Source organism: Ictidomys tridecemlineatus, chromosome 6 (genome assembly GCF_052094955.1).
Source record: "Ictidomys tridecemlineatus isolate mIctTri1 chromosome 6, mIctTri1.hap1, whole genome shotgun sequence".
Lineage (NCBI taxonomy): Eukaryota > Metazoa > Chordata > Mammalia > Rodentia > Sciuridae > Ictidomys > Ictidomys tridecemlineatus.
This window is the reverse complement of record NC_135482.1, coordinates 75,748,309-75,761,894: the sequence shown is the minus strand read 5'-3', so window position 1 is coordinate 75,761,894 and position 13,586 is coordinate 75,748,309.

The window sequence follows — 13,586 nt, the reverse complement described above, 5'->3', positions numbered from 1 at the left end:
AAAAAAACCCGGTAATTGTTAAGCGTTTCCCTGATTTGTGAGCAGCTGTTGCAAATGATTAAAACTGAGGAAGGGGCTTGCAGGAACTTTCAGTTTGTGGCCAAGTGGCTCAGAAGTGTGGATGGCATCTAAAGTAGGGGACAGTCTTGTGGGACTGAGCCCTTAACCCATGGTGTCTGCTGTAACTCATATAGTTAGGGTTAGAATTGAATTTTAGAACCCCTTGTTGGTGTACAAAGACTAGGAGAATTGTGAGTGTGGAAAACCCTTCAACATCTGGTGTCAGTAGAGTGTAGTGGAGAACATTTTTTTTTCTTATATTCTAACACATAACTCACAATAATTCCCAAGCCCTACTTAGGATTACAGAGAAAACTACATTGTTTTAGATTGTTTCTTTTTTTTGTCATTAAATATAGTGCTGTAGTGAACTTGATTTATTTTTCAATAAAATTGTGTCATCATGAAATCTACAATCTCTTTGGAAGATATCATCAATAATAATTCACCAGATTTCTTTAGTCATTACAATTTAAGAATCAAATAGAGATTTTTTCTCAGATAATAGAACTGTAGGAATATACATAACATCGATCATTGTAACTTGTTAAAAAAAATTTCTACTAATAAATTCTTTTTTTTTTTTGGTACTGAGGATTGAACTAGGAGGCACTTAACCACTGAACCACATCCCCAGCTCTATTTTGTATTTTATTTAGAGACAGGGTCTCACTGAGTTGCTTAGCACCTCTCTGTTGCTGAGGCTGACTTTGAACTCATCATCCTCTTGCCTCAGCCTCCCAAGCTGCTGTAATTACAGGCATGCACCACTGTGCCTGGCTACTAATAAGTTCATAAAGGCATAGTTAATTCTTTCACTGAACTTTTAAACATGAGACTCAAGAGGTAGATGACAAATATCCTGAGTTTTAAAATCTGTTAGAGTAATTAATGTTCTTTGGATTTTGATGCAAAGAATTGAGATTGTTTTTATCCTTCAGGAGTAGACCAAGGACAGAGGTTAACTCATCTACTGTCTTCTTTAGTGAATGACTTGGATTAAGAAAGTCAATATAGGGTTTCAATTCTGATATCTTGCTTGAATAGTTGAACAGAGAAGCAGGGATCTATTGCTGTTGAGGACATGGTAAGTAGAGGGAGACCTAAGGAAGCTTGATTAAATAAACGATCTTTTATCAACATGCAGATACCTGTATGGATGCAGCTTGACATGTGTACAGCCATCTTGAGTAGTAAACACTGACAGTAAGGTGGATCAGTTTTTCCTGCAAACTTTCCGTAGACAAAACCATTAGCAAGGTGTTTTAGTCAGTTTTTTTTCCCTGCCATGACCAAAAGACCTGACAAGAACAATTAGAGGAGGAAAAGTTTATTTTGTGGTACACGGTTTCAAAGGTTTCGGTTCATAGCTCCATTCCTCAGAGCTCAAGATGAGGCAGAATATCATGGCAGAGGAAAGCAGCTCAAGACAGCACCAGGAAGCAGGGAGAGAGTCCACTCACCAGATACAAAATATGCACCTCAAAGGAATGCCCCCAGGAACCCACCTCCCCCAGCCATATTCCACCAGCCTGCAGCTACAACACAGTTGATCCCTATCAGGGTATTTATTCACTTATTTTATTGGGTTAAGACTCCAAACCCAATAATTTAACCCCCCCAATCTTCTTGCATTGTCTCACACATGAGCTTTTTGGGGACATCTAATATCCAAACTATAGCATGTGGTATGTGGAGCTATAGGACTGGACTGTCATGCCAAAAATGTGCCTGACTCTTGGATATTAGCTTCAAATAAATATTTGGCTTCAATGAAGTCATTTGTTTTGACTACTTTGTAAGTCCTTGTCTTCGGACTCAAATTGCAGGTACCTACCTGGTCTCGCTGCTACTCAGGCCCGTGCTATTGCCATTAAGTAGCCCCCAGGTGGTACACTGAAATCCTAGTTTTGTCTGTCTCTCTTTCTTCAGTCTCAGAGCATTTAGGAGCTGGTTCTCTTACTCTGGGACCATATTGTTTCAAAACCTGAGTATAATAATTTGTCTAATTATTTTCTGTATACTTTTTTTTTTTAAATACTGAGTTAGAAACTAGTGGTATTTTACCCCGAGCTACATACCTATCCCTTTTTATTTTATTTTGAGATAGGATCTCACTAAATTCTTAAGGCTGACCTCAAACTTGTGATCCTCCTGGCTCAGCTACCCAAGACCTAGGATTATATGCCCCGTTTCATATACTTTAGGCACACAGTTTGTTGAAATAGTTTCTGTTGTTTGGAAGACTCCCCAGACAACAAGTGAACTCACAAGTAAACCAAAAGATATGACAGCAAAATAACTGGTGGTATCCAGCCTCCAGTAAATCTATGTCATAGCATTTAATTATAATGGATCTCTTACCTGTCTACTGTGGAAAACAAGGTGCTAGAATTAAAATTTTAACAGAAGATTTTGATGTTAACTAACATTCTTCCTGCAAGTAGGAATGGGAGAGAAAAAGAAAAGAGAAAAAGAAAAGGAATTAAATGTGAAAGCAATTATTAGGCAGATGGATACCCTGATTTTTTCTCAAAATAACAAATATTCATATAGGCACATATATTTATGTATGTATACACACATATGAAAAAGAAATATATGAACTTAAACATATATTTTATCCAGCATCTAAGAACTTCCTTTTTCTATGGTTAGTGGTCCTATTTCCCTTTGCCCACAAACTGGCTTTCTTCTCTTTTGAGGTCATTGTATGTGCACATGTTATATATTTGTACATACACACAATATAACAATATAATTTGGCCATATCATTCCCCAGTATTTCCCCTTTTTTCTTCCTTTCCCCATTCACTTTCATCCTCTGTTCTGATCTCAGATATTCATGAGATCTCTCCTGACCCACCCCTCTTTTCCTTTTGCCTCTCTGGTTTCCACATATTTGGGAAAATATATGACTCTTGACCTTCTGAATTTGGCTTATTTTGCTTAGCATATTGATCTCAAGTTCTGTTCATTTTTCTGCAAATGATGTAATATCATTTTTCTTTATGGCTGAAAAAAACTCCACTATGTATGTTTATCAAATTTTCTTTATCTATTCATCCATTGATGGACACCTGGTCTGGTTCTATAGTTTGGATACTGTGAATTGTGGGGCTATAAAGATGAATATTCATGTATCACTATAGTTTGATGACTTTAATTCTTTAGGATAAATACTGAGGAGTGGTATAACTGGGTTATATGGTGGTTCCATTCCTAGTCTTTTGAGAAAACTCCATTCTAATTTCTGTAATGGTTGGACCAATTTACAATCCTATCAACAGTGTGAAAATGTTCCATTTTCTCCATATCCTCTCCAGAATTTATTATTTCTTGTATTCATGATGACTGCCATTTTCACTGGAGTGAGATGAAATCTCAGTGTAGTTTTGATTTGAATTTCCTAATTGCTAAAGCTGTTGAGCATTTTTTTCATATAGTTGTTGGCCATTCTTTTGAGAAGTGTCTATTTAATTCACTTTCCCATTTATTAATTTGGTTATTTATTTTTTGGTGTAAAGTTTTTTGAACACTTTATATATTCTAGATATTAATCCTCTGTCAGAAAAGTAGCAAGCAAATATATATTTTTCCATTCTGTGGGTTCTCTCTTCACATTCCTAATTATTTTCTTTGCTGTGCAGAAGCCTTTTAATTTGATGACATCCTGTTTATAAACTGTTGGCATTATTTCATGAGCTTTAACTGTCCTGCTGAGAAAGTTGTGCCTGTGCTCCTACGTTGGATTGTTGACCCTACATTTTTTCTCTAGGAATTACATAGTTTCTGGTCTAATTCCTAGGTCTTTGATTGTTTTAGTTGATTTTTATGTAGTGCAAGAGAAAATAATTGAGTCTCATTCTTCAACATATGGATAACCAGTTTTCCCAATACCACTTATTAAAAGAGCTGTCTTTTCTCCCATGTATGCTTTTGGCAACTTTGTCAAGTATCAGATAACTGTAGATTTGTGAACTCGATTCTGTATCTTCTATCTTGTTCCATTGGTCTATGTGTCTGCTTTCATGCCAGTATTATGAACTTTTTGTTATGATAGCTCTGTAATATAATTTGAAGCCAGGTATTATAATACATCCATCCAATATAGCTTTTTTTTTCTTAGAATTTCTTTGGTGATTTTGGGTCTTTAGTTCTTTCATATAAATGTGAGGACTATTTTTTCTAGTTTTGTGAGAAATGTCATTGGTATTTTGATGGGGATTTCTTTGCATCTGCATATTACTTATGGAAATATGACCATTTTTTTGAGGGAGGGAGAGAGAGAAAGAGATAGAGAGAGAAAGAGAAAATTTTAAAAATATTTATTTTTAGTTTTTGGTGGACACAACATCTTTATTTTCTTACTTTTTATGTGGTGCTGAGGATCAAACCCAGCATGCCATGCATGCCAGGTGAGTGCACTACCGCTTGAGCCACATTCTCAGCCCAAAGAATGACCATTTTAACAATATTCATTCTGCCTGTCTATGAACATGGAAGATCTTTCCATTATCTTGTCTTCAGTTCTTGTCTTCTCATCAGTGTTCTATAGTTTTCATTATAGAGGTGTTTCACCTACTTGGTTGGATTTATTCCTAGCTATTTTATTTTATTTTGAGGGTATTTTGAATAGGATTATTTCCTGATTTTGTTCTCATATAACTCATTGTTGGCATATAGGAAAAACTCTCTATTTTTATGTTGATTTTATAACCTGCTGCTTTGCTGAATTTGTTTATTAACTTTAGCAATCTTTATGTGGAGCTTTTTGGATCTAGGTATCCACTGTATCAACTATGAACAGTGATACTTTGACTTCTTTCTTTCTTATTTTTATACCTTTTATTTCCTTTTCTTATCTAATTGCTTTGGCTAGAATTCTCTAGTATTATATTAAATAGGAATGATGAGAGTGGACATCCTTTACTTGTTCTGGATTTTAAAGAAAATGTTTTCAGATTTAACTTACTTACTCTGAAGTTGGCTTTGAACTTTTCATATATAATCTTTGTGATGTTGAGGTAGCTTCCTTCAATCCCTAGTTTCTTCATTTAAAAAAATTTTTTATCATGAATGGGTGCTAAATTTTGTTAGAAGCTTTCTTTGCATCTATTGAGAAGACTAAGTGATTTTTGTTCTTAATTATATTAATGCGATGAATTACATTTATTGATTTGTGTATGCTAAACCATCCTTACCCCTCTGGGATAAAACCAACTTGGTCATAATGTACAATCTTCTTAATATGTTGTTGGATATGATTTGATAATATTTTGTTAAAAATGATATGTCAAGAGCTATTTAATGTTTTGAACAACCAATGAAAAAAAAATAAAAAATAAATTAAAAAAAATTGCATCTAAGTTCATCAGGGACATTGGTTTGTAGTTTTCTTTCCTTGATGTGTTCTTAACTGTTTTCTGTATGAGCGATATAATGGCTTCCCAGAATGATTTGGAAGTATTCCATCCCTTTGTGTTTCGTGGAATAATTTGAGGCACATTGGAATTAGCTCTTCTTTAAAGGTCTGTTAGAATTCAGCTGATACTCCATCTGGTCCTGATATTTTCTCTGTTGGAAGGCTTTTTGTTATTGCTTTTATCTAATTGCTAGTCATTTGTCTATTTAGGTATTTTATGTCTTCTTGATTTAATTTTTGCAGGTCATATGTGTCTAGGAATGTATCCATTTCTTCTAGGTTTTCCAATTTATTGGAGTGTAAGTTTTAAAAATAGTCCATAATGATTCACTGGATTTCTGTGGTAATTTCTCCTTATTTTTTCTTCCTCTTCCTCCCCCTCCTCCTCCTCCTCCCCCTCCTCCTCTTCCTCCTTTTTCTCCTTCTTCTCCTCCTCCTCCTCCTCCTTCTTCTTCTCCTCCTCCTCTTCCCCCTCCTCCCCCTCCTCCTCCTCTTCCCCCTCCTCTCCCTCCTCCTCCTCCTTTTCTCCTTCTTCTTCTTCTTCTCCTCCTCCTCCTTCTTCTTCTCCTTGTTTTTTCCTCCTCCCCCTCCTCTTCCTCCTCCTCCTTCTTCTTCTTCGTACTGGGCATTGAACTCAGGGCCATTTATCCACTGAGCCAGATACCCAGCCCTTTTTAATATTTTATTTAGATACAGGGTCTCACTGAGTTGCTTAAGTACTCACTAAGTTGCTGAGGCTTACTTTGAACTTGTGATCCCTTGCCTTAGCCCCCCAAACCCCTGAGATTACAGGTATGTACCACTATACCCACCAATTTCTCCTTTTTCATCTCTGTTTTTATTAATTTAGGTCTTCTCTTTTCTTCTTTTGGTTACTTTGGCTAAGAGTTTATCAATCTTGTTTATATTTCAAAGAACCATCTGTTTCATTGATCCTTTGTGCTTTTTAAAAAATTCTCTTTTTATCAATTTCAGTTCTGATCTTAATTATTTCTTTCCTTCTATTGGCTTTTGAATTGGCTTGTTCTTCTTATTTAAGGTCCTTGAGATGCATCATTAGTTTGCTTATTTGGAATCTTTCTAATTTTTTATGTAGGTACTACTAACTATAAACTTTCCTCTTAAAACTTCCTTCATAGTGTTCTAGAGGTTCTAGTATGTTGAATCATTATTCTTGTTTGATCATAAGAATTTTAAAATATGTTCCTGAATTTCTTTTAGTAGAATACTTATTCATCACTCAAAAGTGTATTGTTCAATCTTTATGTGTTTAGGCAGTTTCTGTAGGGTTTTTTGGTTGTTAATTTCTAATTTCATTCCATTAAAATCTGATAGGATGCAATGAGTTTTATCAATTTATTATTTGTATTTGTTAAGAATTGCTTTGTGGCCTAAAGTATATGGTCTATTTTGGAGAAAGTTTCATGAACCACTGAAGAAAGTGTATTCAGCTGGTGTTTGGTGAAATTTTCTATATATGTCTGTTGAGTCCATTTGATTATAATATTTTTCAGATTCAATGAACCTGTATTGAGTTTATGCCTGGATACCTATGTATTAATTGATAATCACCCAGTATTTTAGGCTTTAATTCAAATAGTGTCTCTTTTATGTAATTATTATACCCACATTTGGGGCATAAATATTTACTATCATTTTATCATCTCATTGGATTGATTCCTTTACTAGTATAAAGTGACCATCTTTGTTTCTTCTGATTAATTTTGGTTTAGAGTTTGCTTTTCAGATGTAAGAGTAGCTACTCTGCTTGTTTTCATATTATATCAATTTCCTTTCAGCCTGTGGCTGCCTTTGCCTATCAGGTGTGTCTCTTGCAAACAATATATAGTTGAGTCTTGTTTTTAAATCCAATATGCCAACCTATGTGTTTTAATTGAAGAGCTGAGACCATTTATATTTAATGAATATAGATGTTCAATGAATATAGATAGATATTTACTGATTCCTGCTTTTTTGACTTATTTATAATGTTTAATTTGGTCCTGTTTCTCATTTACTTAAGCAAATGAGGTTTGTTCATTTGTGATCTCTGGGATTTATTTTTCATTTCTTCTGTGTGGAATATTTCTTTAAATTCTATAGTTCCGGCTTAGTAGTGAGGAATTCTTTTGTTTCTGCATATCTTGGAATGTTTTTATTTCTTCTTTAATTTTGAGGGATATCTTTGCTGGATATAGCAATAATGGTTGACAGATATTTTCTTTCAGGACTTGGAACACTGTGTTCCAAATCCTCCTGGCTTTTAGAGCTGTTCTGAGAAATTCAAAGTACTTCTGATTGGCTTGCCTCTAAATGCAACCTGATGTTTTTCTCTTAAGGCTTTCAAATTTTTATCCTTGTTCTCTGTGTTAGGTATTTCAATTGTACATGTTATGGAGAGATACTTTTTGATCTTGTATATTTGGGGTTTTAAATGTATCTATATGTCCATTTCATTCTTCAAGTTTGGAAATTTTTCTGTTTTTATTTTCCTGAAGTGGTTATCCATTCTATTAGCCTGGACCTCACCACCCTCTTCAATGATTCTTAAATTTAGTCTCTTAATGCTATGCCAAAATTTTTATATATTCTGATTCTGGTTACTTTTTTTCTTTAATAGTGTCATAATGTTCAAGAGTGGCCACTTTTTCTTCTAGCTTTGAGATTCTGTCTTCATCATGGTCTCCTCTGTTAGAGAGACTTTCAATTGAAGATTGTATTTGATTTATTGAGTCTTTTATTTTCAAGATTTTTGTTTGGTTGTTTTTCAATATCTCTATCTCCTTATTGAATTTCTCATTCATATCTTGTACTGACTTCCTTAATTAATTCAGTTTTATTTTTATTTTATTATTTTTTGTTTTCTTGGAATTTATTGATCATTTTTATAAGCATTATTGAATTCTTTATCTGGTTTTTTATCCACTTCAGTACTTTTGGGTTCAGTTTCTGATGAATTATGAACTTTAGGGGGTATCATATTACCTTTGTTTTTTTTTTATGTTACTTGTATTTCTGTGTTAGTTTTTATGCATCTGTTGGGATGGATTTCTCTTACACTCTTATGTACAGGACTTTTTAGGGCATAGGCTTGTTTTGACAAAATGTCCTAGAGTGATCTAGATTGATACAACCTCATAGGTGTGGTATACACAGTCTTTGTGTTAATTCTCTCTGTTTGTTCTATAACAGTGGATATTTATGAGTGGAACCTGAAGGCTCACCCCAAGTAGCTATTCCTACTTGGGGTCTGGTCATTGGTTTGAGGTTTATTTTTCTGTTATTTTTTTGTATCTTCTATTCTTTGTGTCAAAGTATAGATGAAGTTTGAGTGTTGTTAATCTGTGTATGGAGCAAGGTAAGCTTTATTTTTGGCAGAGTTTAGCTCAATAGCAGTTTCTCTACATTGTGAACTTGTAATGTACCTGTAGGTTCCCAGGATCCCACAGAAAAAATGGGGTAACAATAGCAAAAACTGATACAAACAATATGGTATTGAAATAAATATCTGGTTCTTACTATGACATCTATGACACTAATTACCACAAAAACTGGAATGTTGGGCTCAGCACTTGCAAATAGCAAAAAAAATAAATAAATAAATAATCATGTACCAGACATGGAATTAAAGTAAACAGCAGGTAATAATCATGTTATCCATAGCAGTAGTAATGGCTACAACTGGAATCATGGAACATGAGTCTTGTTTACTGCTATATTATCACAGCTAATATAGTAAATAACATATAAAAATCACAAAAGAATGATTGTTTGGAAACTATTTGGGGCTAAAAAATGTTAGCTATGGGGCTTGGGATATACCTCAATTGGTAGAGTGCTTGCCTTGCATGCACAAGGCCCTGGATTCAATCCCCAGCATCACAAAAAAATGTTAGTTATGATATCTCTCCATTACCAAAATATCTGAATAATCACGGCTATTTTTTCATATATAAATGTTGTCAGGTATCAAGTTTCCTCTTATGCCATTCTAGATATTTCTTTATATTTTGACCAGTTGGTTTCCTACATTTGACCTAGTTGGTAATGTGCTTGTAAACAGCTTTTAAAACGGTGCTTTCTGAGTCAATAGCTATTCTTTCTTTGGCTTTGGAGCTAGTTATGGTAGTTTATTCTCTCTTCTCTCTTCTTCTTCCTCTTCTTTCTCCTCCTCCTCTTCCTCCTCTTCTTTTTCTTCTTTTTTTTTTAAAGAGAGAGACAGAGGGAGAGAGAGAGAGAGAGAGAGAGAGAGAGAGAGAGAGAGAGAGAGAGAGAGAGAGATTTTAATATTTATTTTTTAGTTTTCAGCAGACACAACATCCTCATTTGCATGTGGTGCTGAGGATGGAACTCGGGCTGCATGCATGCCAGGCGAGCATGCTACTGCTTGAGCCACATCCCAGGCTCCTCCTCCTCCTCCTCCTCCTCCTCCTCTTCTCCTTCTCCTCCTCCTCCTCCTCCTCCTCCTCCTCCTTCTTCTTCTTCTTCTCTCTCTCTCTCTCTCTCTCTCTCTCTCTCTCTCTCTCTCACTGAGGATTTAACCCAGGGCTTTGCTCATGCTAAACAAGCACTTTAGCACTGCCCAGACCTTGTTATCATATTGTTTTTTGGCACTAGGGATTGAACTCAGGGCCTTTTTTGGCATGCTAAGTTAAGAGCTCTACCACTAAGCCATATCCCAGTCCTCATTAGTGTAGAACTTTAAATGTAATATACAGAAGAAATCAATAGAAGCCTCATAACTGCCCACTTCTTAGGTCCACAAGTAAAGAGTGCCTTGTTTTTGTTTTTAATTTATTACCATTTTATTGATGTTTGTGAGAAGTAATGGTTATGGAGGGGGAGAGATGAATTATTAGTTATTTTTTAGAGCATGAAGGTTTCCAGACCTTCTCAGAGACATGTGCTTGCAATTTAATTTCACAGGTTTTAAAATCTGTTCACTAATTAGTATGCAATTTCCTTAAAATTTTATTATCATTTCACGCAGGAGGCAAAATTATGACCATCTCAACAGGCAAGAGAGTGTTATAAGTTATTCTCTGTTAACAGCATGATTAGACATATACTCAAACACACTCATTATTGTGAGAGCCATATATACCCATAATAAGAGTGAAACTGTAAAGAACAATACATGAAACATAAAGTAACCCCCAGAGAGTTACCGATATGATTTTATAGAAATGAGAAGTTGGAAAGAGAAAAAAGTAAGATCTACAGAAAAGTGAATACGCACACAAACACACACACACACACATACACACACAAACACATGTTTGGAACATTCATGCTGTATGTGTGTATATATATATATATGTGTGTGTGTGTGTGTGTGTGTGTGTGTGTGTGTATGTGTGTGTATACACACATAAATACATAAAAATATACACATATATATATATATATATATATATATATATATATATATAGAGAGAGAGAGAGAGAGAGAGAGAGAGAGACCTGTATCTGGATATATATGTATATTTATAACATTTGGTATTTTCTATTTCTGAAAATAAATTCAGCAAATAAATAATTTTTTTTTTGATGTTTGGAATTGAACCAGGCAGGGCCTTGAGCATGCATAAGCACATGTTCAATCATTAAGTATCAAAATATAGCTACACCCTTACCCCCAAAAGAATAATTTTTGAAAGTTAATATGACTGTTTAATTGGGGAACATATCACTTTTTAAAAAAGTATAAGTTGGAATTTTTATTATTCAAACATACAAATTGTACTATAGAATTTATTTTAAGACATGTCATTTTATCAATTTTAATATATAAAATTACTGCACATCATTTTCAAATTTTAAGTTTTTTAATATTGCTAAAAGACAACATATATACACGCAATATATTATATCATTGAACATGCCTTAAAGTTAAAATTAAGTAATTGAAGAAATAACTTTGAATATAGTGATTTTACTTCTGAACAAGTTGGGATTGGGTAAAATGAAGGACATATGTGTGAGTGACTGGGTATATAGTTTATGTCTATGTAAGACTATAATATTTAAAAAAGCTTCATGTCAAGAATGGTTTCTTAAATATTTTAGCTGGAATTATCTGGGTAGTTGCCTTAAATTTTTTTATTAGCACTTTACAGTCATACATAGTACTTGGATTCATACCGCTAAACTCCTACATGCATGGAATTCAATTTCAGTTCACAATTCTCCTTTTTTCTTCCCCCTTTTCCTCTTACCCTTCACTTCTCCTTTCTCTACTACACTTCCTTTCATTCTCATCTATTTATTTATATTTGATTCATTCTTTTTTACTTATACATAAAGGTGAAGTTCCCTGTGGTATAGTATATTTATATATGCACACAACATGATATTTTAAAGAATTCATTCTTCATTGCATCCCCTTACCCATTCCTTCATTATGCCTTTTAATATCCTTCTTTTACATTACTGATATTCCCTTTATCTTTATGTTATTCTATTCTATTGTCCCCATTTTCTTTATTTTACTCTAGCTACTGTGGTTGTAAATGGGATAAATGAATCTTTTTTTCCCTTTTTACTCTGTAGGATAAGGGATCAAAGGCAACCTATTAAAAGTACAGGAAAGCTCTCATTAAGTATATATATCTTTATTACATCATGACAGGTAAAGCTGGGGCCAAGGAGAAATTCCACAGAGAGGTTCATACTACCATGAATCAATCAGTGTGGTAAGGTGATTTCAATGCCCTAATAGGCCTAAGCCTGGTTTATTTGCTCTACTCCCTGGCTTGGGCATTGAGCACCACATAAAGTACATGAACTGAGTGTGAGGAAAAGGTGAATTAATTCTATTGTTAGAAGAAAGGGGAATAGATCATATGGACACAAACAAGCGATGTGTATTATACACAACATAATGAAGATTATTGAAGACAAGGTATGCTCAGTAAAATTATTTTATTTCAGTGTTAAAGAAAGAATCATATAAATATACAAAAACAGGGAAGCAATTCATTAAAAAAAAACTTAGCTTAATTTTAGAAAAGAGCAGTGCAATAATATCTCCAGAGTTTAGAGAGAGAATAGAGTTCATCCATAGAGGCTGCATCCAGCTAAGTTATCATTAACATGTGACAGCAACAGAAAAATATTTTCAAATTTATAGAGATTCTTCTAGTATGTACTATACATGAAAAAAATCTACTTGAATGCATAATATATTCAACTAAGAGTCAAACAGTGGGAAGAAAACCCTGGTGGTAAATACTAATGGTTTAAACATAATTGCTGCAGTTGTAAAATTTAAAACAAAGCTAAAAACTAATTTTAATAATTATAATTCATGAGAAAAGCTATATAATGTAAATAATAAATATTAATAATTCAACTATAACACATAAGGAAAAATATCATAGGATTTTTCATCAAAAACTGAAAGAGAAAGGGGATATTAAGTGGTAAAATTATAAAAGCAGAAGAAAGACATGAATAAAAATGAAAGCATAATATGATAAATTAGAAATAGAAAAAAAATAATAGTATTGAGACATCCAGGAGATCTAGTACAATAACAGGGGAAAAAACCCTATTCAAATATATGCCTTTACACTTAGTCTTATTGGAGATGGGTGGGAAGAGATGAAAACACAAATATATACACTTGAGGGTCAGAATAGGTAATGAGTCAAAATAGGAATAATTAATGGAGCTGCAAGAAAATAGTTTTCAAAAATCTATGCTAATTAGTATGAAAAGCTTCTTGGATCATTTCCCAGAAAATATGTTACCCAAATTAACTTCTAAAGTGAGACAAAGATCTAAATGCTCAACAACTATGCAGGAAAATAGAAATATGTCAAATAACCATTATAGGACTTTGCATGTCTAAGGTGTTTTGGTTGCAATATTTACTATCTACAAGGTAAAAATATTTTGTCTGGTGGTGTGAGACATTTGTATGTTCTTTACATATTCTAGGACTTATATGGTCTACATATTTTAATTGGTTTAAATAATTTGTTTACTTGGTTAATATATTTAAGTTCTTCTGCTATTCCTCTTATTATGGGCCAAGGAGACAAACAGACACTTCTAAGAAGAAAATATACATTTTATCAACAAATATATGAAAAAA